Raw genomic sequence first — 6,753 nt, 5'->3', positions numbered from 1 at the left:
ACAGAATTAATACAGAGAACTCAGTAGTGTTTCCATACACTAGCAACATATTTTCTGAAAAAGAAATAGTGAAATAAATCCCATTTATAATAGCTATAAAATACTAGGGAACACATTTTACCAAAGAGGTGAAATCACTACTTTGGAAACTACGAGACATTGATGGATAAAGAAAAGACATGTTGGATGCCATTTCCGAACTCACTAAGCTGAGAAAACTCCTTGTGAGGTGAGGCAGGTTTGCAAGGCCTCTTGCTGTCAGATGGTGACTGATATCCAACCCCACTCAATTATTTTTGCTTGAGCACCAACCCCCAATGCACCTTGTTGACTGGTATCAGGAGTGACTTGTCCCCTTATCCTAAGATATGCTGATTTCACCTTGTGAAGGAACTTCTAGGAATTTCTTCTTTTGTGATTATAAGAGCAAATATTGCATTTTTTGAGAAACCTGTTTTACTTTCCCTCAAGAAAACGTGCTATTGGCCCCAGCTCACAAAGAACTAACTTTTGCCTTCGCTATGCTAAAATGATTGTCTTGTATTTGAATGCTGAAGATACCTTCCTTCCCCATATGTCAGCATCTAAATCACCTACAATCAATCACTATTGATAAAGATTATGCATGAGTCTTCTACCAGAATCTATGTTCTGGGAAATTTTTACATGCCAAAGAGATTTGTCATCAGAAATCATTGTCTTAGGAGCGCATGTACCCCAGTGTACATAGTGGCACTTTCTACAATAGTCAAGTCATGGAAAGAGCCTAAATGTCCATCACCTGATGAGTGGATCAAGAAGATGTGGTATTATATACAATGGAGTACTACATGGCAATGAGAAAGACTGAAGTCTGGCCATTTGTAGGAAAGTGGATGGACCACGAGGGTGTCATGCTAAGTGAAATAAGTCAGGCAGAGAAGGACAGATACCATATGTTTGCACTAATAGGTCTAACAGGAGAAACCTAACAGAGGACCATAGGGAGGGGAAGGGGGAAAGAGAGTGGGAGAGAGAGGGGGACACAAACCATGAGAGACTATTGAATACTGAAAACAAACTGAGGGCTGAAGGGGGAGGGGGAGGAATGAAGGGGGGTGATGGTTATGGAGAGGGGGCACTTGTGGGGAGAAGCATTGGGTGTTATATGGAAACCAATTTGACAATAAACTATTATAAAATAAAAAGAAAATGTGTTGCACTCTGTCAAATTATTTTTCTGCATCTATGGTGAGGATAAAAATGATTTTTCTAGTTTTTGATATGGTAAATGACACTGATTATTGAATTATCTTTGATTTGGGGGATAAAACCATTTGATCATGATGTATTTGCTTTCATATACTTCTGTATTTGCTCTGCTAGTATTTTATTAATAATTCAGTCTCTGTGTTCATCTAATCTGTCTCTTAAAAAATGTCTTTGGTTTTGGTGTCAAAGTAATGGTAGCCCCATAAAATGGATTGGGACATTTTCCTTTTCCATTTTCTGAGAAACCTGTGTAGAAAATTTGTGACATTGTTTATCCATTAAATATTTGGTGGAGTTTAAGAGTGATGCCACTGGGGCCTCAAGTCTTTTTTGTGGGAGTTTCTTTTTTTCTTTACTACAAATTCAATTTCTTTAGGAATAGAAGGTCACTCAGATTATTTATTTCTTCCTGAGTCTTCATAATTTTGAGTCTTTCAAACATTTTTTAAGTTTATTTATTTTGAGAGAGAGAGAGAGAGAGAGAGAGAGAGAGAGAGAGAGAGAGGGAATGAGCAGGTGAGCAGGAGAGGAGCAGAGAGACAGGGAGAGAGAGAATCTTAAGCAGGTTCCACATTGTCGGCACAGAGCTCCAGGAGAGGCTTGAACTCACAAACTGTGGGACCATGACCTGAGCCGAGATCAAGAGTCAAGATGCCCAACGGACTGAGCCACCCAGGTGCTCCTCAGACATTTTTTATATTAAGTTTTTAAATTTAATTTCAGTATAGTTAACATACAGTGTTAAATTAGTTTCAGGTGTACAATATAGTGATTCAATAATTTTACATATTACTCTGTGTATTCTTTAATCCCCATCGTCTACTTCACCCACTCCACTCTCCACCTCCCTCCCCTCTGGTAACCATTTGTTTGTTATCTATAGTTAAAAGTCTGTTTCTTGGTTTGTCATTCTCTTTCAAACATTTTTTATATTTCATCTAAGTGGCTGAGTTTCCTGGCATGAAGTTGTCCATAATAGTCCCCATTCTTCTAAAGCCTGTAGGATCTGCAATGATGTTATTGGTAATTTTCATTCTTGATATTGGTAATTTTTTCTCTTTTCATTTTTCCTGATCAGTTTGGTGAGTTTAACAGTTTTGTTGAATTTTTCAAATAAGGAACTTCTGATTTCTTTGATTTTCTCCTTATTTTTTCCTTTTTCTGTTTCATTAATTACATCTCTTTATTATTTCTGTGTACAGCTCTGGGTTTAATTTGCTCTTTTTTTTATAACTTCTAAGGTTGCTGCTTAAATAATTGACTCAAGAATTTTTTCAAGAACTTTTTCTTTTTCCAATATAAATATTTAGTGGTAAAAATTTCCTTGTAAGTAAGCAAGCCTTGATCTGCATTTCACGAATTTAGATATTTTTTGTTTTTCTTTTTATTCTAATAAAAATATATTCAAATTTCCCTTGAGATTTCTATTTTGAGCCACAGTTTGTTTATTTTCTTTTTAAGGTTTAATTTAAATTCTAGCTGATTAACATACAGTGCAATACTAGTTTTAGGTGTGGAATTTAGTGATTCATTACTTACAGACAATACTCAGTGCTCATCAAAAGTGCCCTCCTTAATACCCATCGACCATGTAAGCCATTCCCCCAATCTTCCCAGTAACCCTCCCCTCCAGTAACCTTCAGTTTGTTCTCTATAGTTAAGAGTCTGTTTAGAGTGGCTGTGTGGCTCAGTTGGTTGAGTCTGATTCTTGATTTCAGCTCAGGTCATGATCTCATGGTTGTGAGATTGAGCCCCATATTGGGCTCTGTGCTGAGCGTGGAGCCTACTTGGGATTCTCTCTTTTCCCCTGTCTCTGTTCTTCCCCTATGCACATGTGCATTCTCTCTCTCAAAATAAATAAACATTAAAAAAGCATCTGTGTTTTGGTTTACCTCTTCCCCCCCCCTTTTCTCATTTGTTTTGTTTCTTAAATTCTACATATGAGTGATATCATATGATATTTATTTTGTCTGACTGGCTTATTCTGCTTAGCACAATACCCTCTAGCTCCATCCACATCATTGCAAATGGCAAATTTTCATTTTTTTAATGGCTGAGCAATATTCCCTTGTGTATATCAGTGGATGGACATTTGGGTTTTTTCCATAATTTAGGTAGTGTTGAAAATGCTGCTATAAACATCAAGGTGCATGTGCCCCTTTGAATCCGTATTTTTGTATCCTTTGGGAAACTACCTAGTAGTTCAATTGCTGAATAATGTGGTACTTCTTATTTTGAAGTTTTGAGGAACTTCCATACTGTTTTCCAGAGTGACCGCCCCAGTTTGCATTTCCACTAGTAGTGCAAGAGGGTTCCCTTTTCTTTGCCTTCTCGCCAGCATCTGTTGTTTCCGGTGTTGATAATTTTAGCCATTTGGACAGATGTAAGGTGATATTTCACTGTAGTTATGATTCGTATTTTCCTGATGATGAATGATATTGAGCATCTTTTCATGTGTTTGTTAGCCATCTGGATGTCTTCTTTGGAAAAGTGTCTATTCGTGTCTTCTGCCCATTTCTTAAATGGATTATTTGGTTTATTGGGTGTTAGGTTTTTTCTTTTTTGGGGGGTGTGCTGAGTTTTGTAAGTTCTTTATATGCTTCAAGTCACAGATTATTTAAAAGTAGGTTTCTTATTGTAAACACCTGGGGATTTTATAGATATTTTTCTGTTATTAATTTCTTACATATTTTCATTGTTACCAAAGAACATGCTTTGTATGATCTCAGTCATGTGACATTATTTAGACATACTTTATAGTCCAGGCTATGATATTTCACTTAAAGAATGTATGTTCTGCTGTTATTGGTGGAATACTCTATTAATATCAATTGGATTAATAGTGTTCTTCAGTTCTTTTATATATTTCCCAATTTTTCACTTCTTGTTCTAGCATTATAATTTTTAAGTATAATTTTGGATTCACCTATTTATCCTTTGACTTTTGGTTTTTGTTCATGTATTATGAAAGTCTGTGTTCAGTGTATACACATTTAGAATTGTTATGTTCCTAAGGGATTATGAAATTGAGTTTTCAATTTTAATATTCAAGTTTCAATTTTAATTTTAATGACTCCATCCCTTCACTATTGTCTTTTTAGGTATGAATCATTGGTTTTAGTGTTTGCTTTAGAATTTCCAATGAACCTCTTTAGCTCATAATACTCACACTCCAAATAATATTAAACCACTTCTCATATAGTATAAGAACTTTACAACAGTCATCCCTTGTGGTATTTTTGCCATACATTTTTATACCCACATAGGCTATAATCATTATAGCTCATTATTATTTTTTTAAAAAAATTTAATCCTCTCAGCTTTGTCTGACATATCTTTATTTTGACTTCAGTTTTGAAAGACATTTTTGTTGTGTAAATATATTTATTTGTTATATTTGTCTTTCTTTATTATACTTTTAAGATGTCTCTCCATTGTCTTTTGGCTTCTATAGTTTCTCATTAGAAGTCTGCTTTAATTCTTTGTTCTCTGTATGTGATGTGTATTTTTCTTTGGGTCTTCAAAATTTTTTTCTTTATCATTGGTTTTCAGCAATTTGTGCTCTATTTGGCTGAATTTTCTTTATTTTTATTCTGCTTGGAGTTAGCTAACCTGAGATCTGTTTATAGTTTGTATGAAACCTGGAAAAATTTCAAGCATTACTTTTTATGTCCCATTCCCTTACTTTCCCTCTAGGCATCGTACTGCATGTATGTTAAGCTCCTTGATATAGCCTCACAGGTCCCTAATCCTCTGAATTTTCTTTTCATCTAGTTTACTCACTATGCTCCATTTGGATAATGTCATTACTATGTCACTAAGGTCACCAATAACATCTTCTTAAGTATTTAATCTGCTGTCCATCTCACTTAATGAAATTTTCATTTCAGGTATAATTTTTATTTTTCAGATCCAATATACAAATTCTATTGCATTCCTATGCACTACTAATGAAATAGTAGGAAAGGAAAATAAGAAAAAATATCCCCTTTACAATTGCATCAGAAAGGATAAAATACCTAGGAATTAATTTAGCCAAAGAAGTAAATGACCTGCATTCTGGAAACTTGTAAGACATTGATGAAATAAATCAAAGATGATACAAACAAATGGGAAGATATGCGATGCTCATGTGTTGGAAAAATTGATATTGAAACTACTCCACACAATCTACTAATTCAATAAAATCTCTATCAAAATATCAATAGTACTCTTTGCAGGAGTAGGGAAAAAGTCCTAAAATTTGTATGAAACCTGAATTGTACAAAATAGCCTGAATTGTCAAAACAATCTTGACCAAGAGGAACAAAGCTGGAGGAATCACAATTCCAGATTTCCGGATACAGTACAATGCTGTAGTAATCAGAACAGTTTGGTGCTGGAACAAAAATAGATATATAGATCAGTAGAACAAAATTGAGAACCCAAGAATAAACTCATACATTATACGGTCAAATAATCTATGACAAAGGAGGCAAGAACATAGAATGATGAAAAGGTAGTCTTTTCAATAAATGGTGCTGTAAAAACTGCATTCTTTTTCATGCAAAAGAATGAAACCAGACCACTTTTTTACATTGTCCATAAAAATAAACTCAAAATGGATTAAATACCTAAATGTGAGACCTGAAACTGTTAAAGTCCTAAAAATATAGGCAATAATCTCTTGGACATCAATCTTAGTAATATTTTTCTGGCTCTGTGTCCTCAGGCAAGGGATACAAAAGCAAAACTGAACTATTGGGACTTCATCAAGACAAAAAGCTTCTGTACAGTGAAGGAAACAACAAAGTGAAAAGACAATCTCAGAATGGGAGAAGATATTTGCAAATTACATATCTGATAAAGGGTTGGTATTCAAAATCTATAAGGAACTCACCAAACTCAACACCCAAAACCCAAATAATCCAGTGAAGAAATGGGCAGAACACACGAATAGACGCTTTTCCAAAGAAGACATTCAGATGGCTAACAAACACATGAAAAGATGCTCAACATCATTCATAATCAGGGAAATACAAGTCAAAACCAGGAGATATTACCTCACACCTGTCAGAATGGCTAAAATTAACACAGGAAACAACAGATGTTGTCGAGAAGGCAGAGAAAGGGGAACCCTCTTGCACCACTGGTGGGAAGGTGAACTCGTGCAGACACCCTGGAAAACAATATGGAAGTTCCTCAAAAAGTTAAAAATAGAAGTACCGTATTATTCAGCAATTGCAATACTAGGTAGTTCCCCAAAGGATACAAAAATACGGATTCAAAGGGGCACATGCACCTTGATATTTATAACAGCATTATCAACAATAGTTGGAAAGAGCCCAAATGTTCATCGACTGATCTCCAGTTGGGCTCTTTCCAAGTATTGTTGATATATACACACAATGGAATATTACTTGGCAATCCCAAAAAGAATGAAATCTTGCCATATGCAATGATATGGATAGAGCTAAAGTGTATTGTTCTAAGTAAAATAGGTCAGTCAGGGAAAGAGAAATA

Source organism: Suricata suricatta, chromosome 9 (assembly GCF_006229205.1).
Source record: "Suricata suricatta isolate VVHF042 chromosome 9, meerkat_22Aug2017_6uvM2_HiC, whole genome shotgun sequence".
Taxonomy (NCBI): domain Eukaryota; kingdom Metazoa; phylum Chordata; class Mammalia; order Carnivora; family Herpestidae; genus Suricata; species Suricata suricatta.
The sequence above is the reverse complement of the archived record's forward strand: the minus strand, read 5'-3'. Positions refer to the sequence as shown.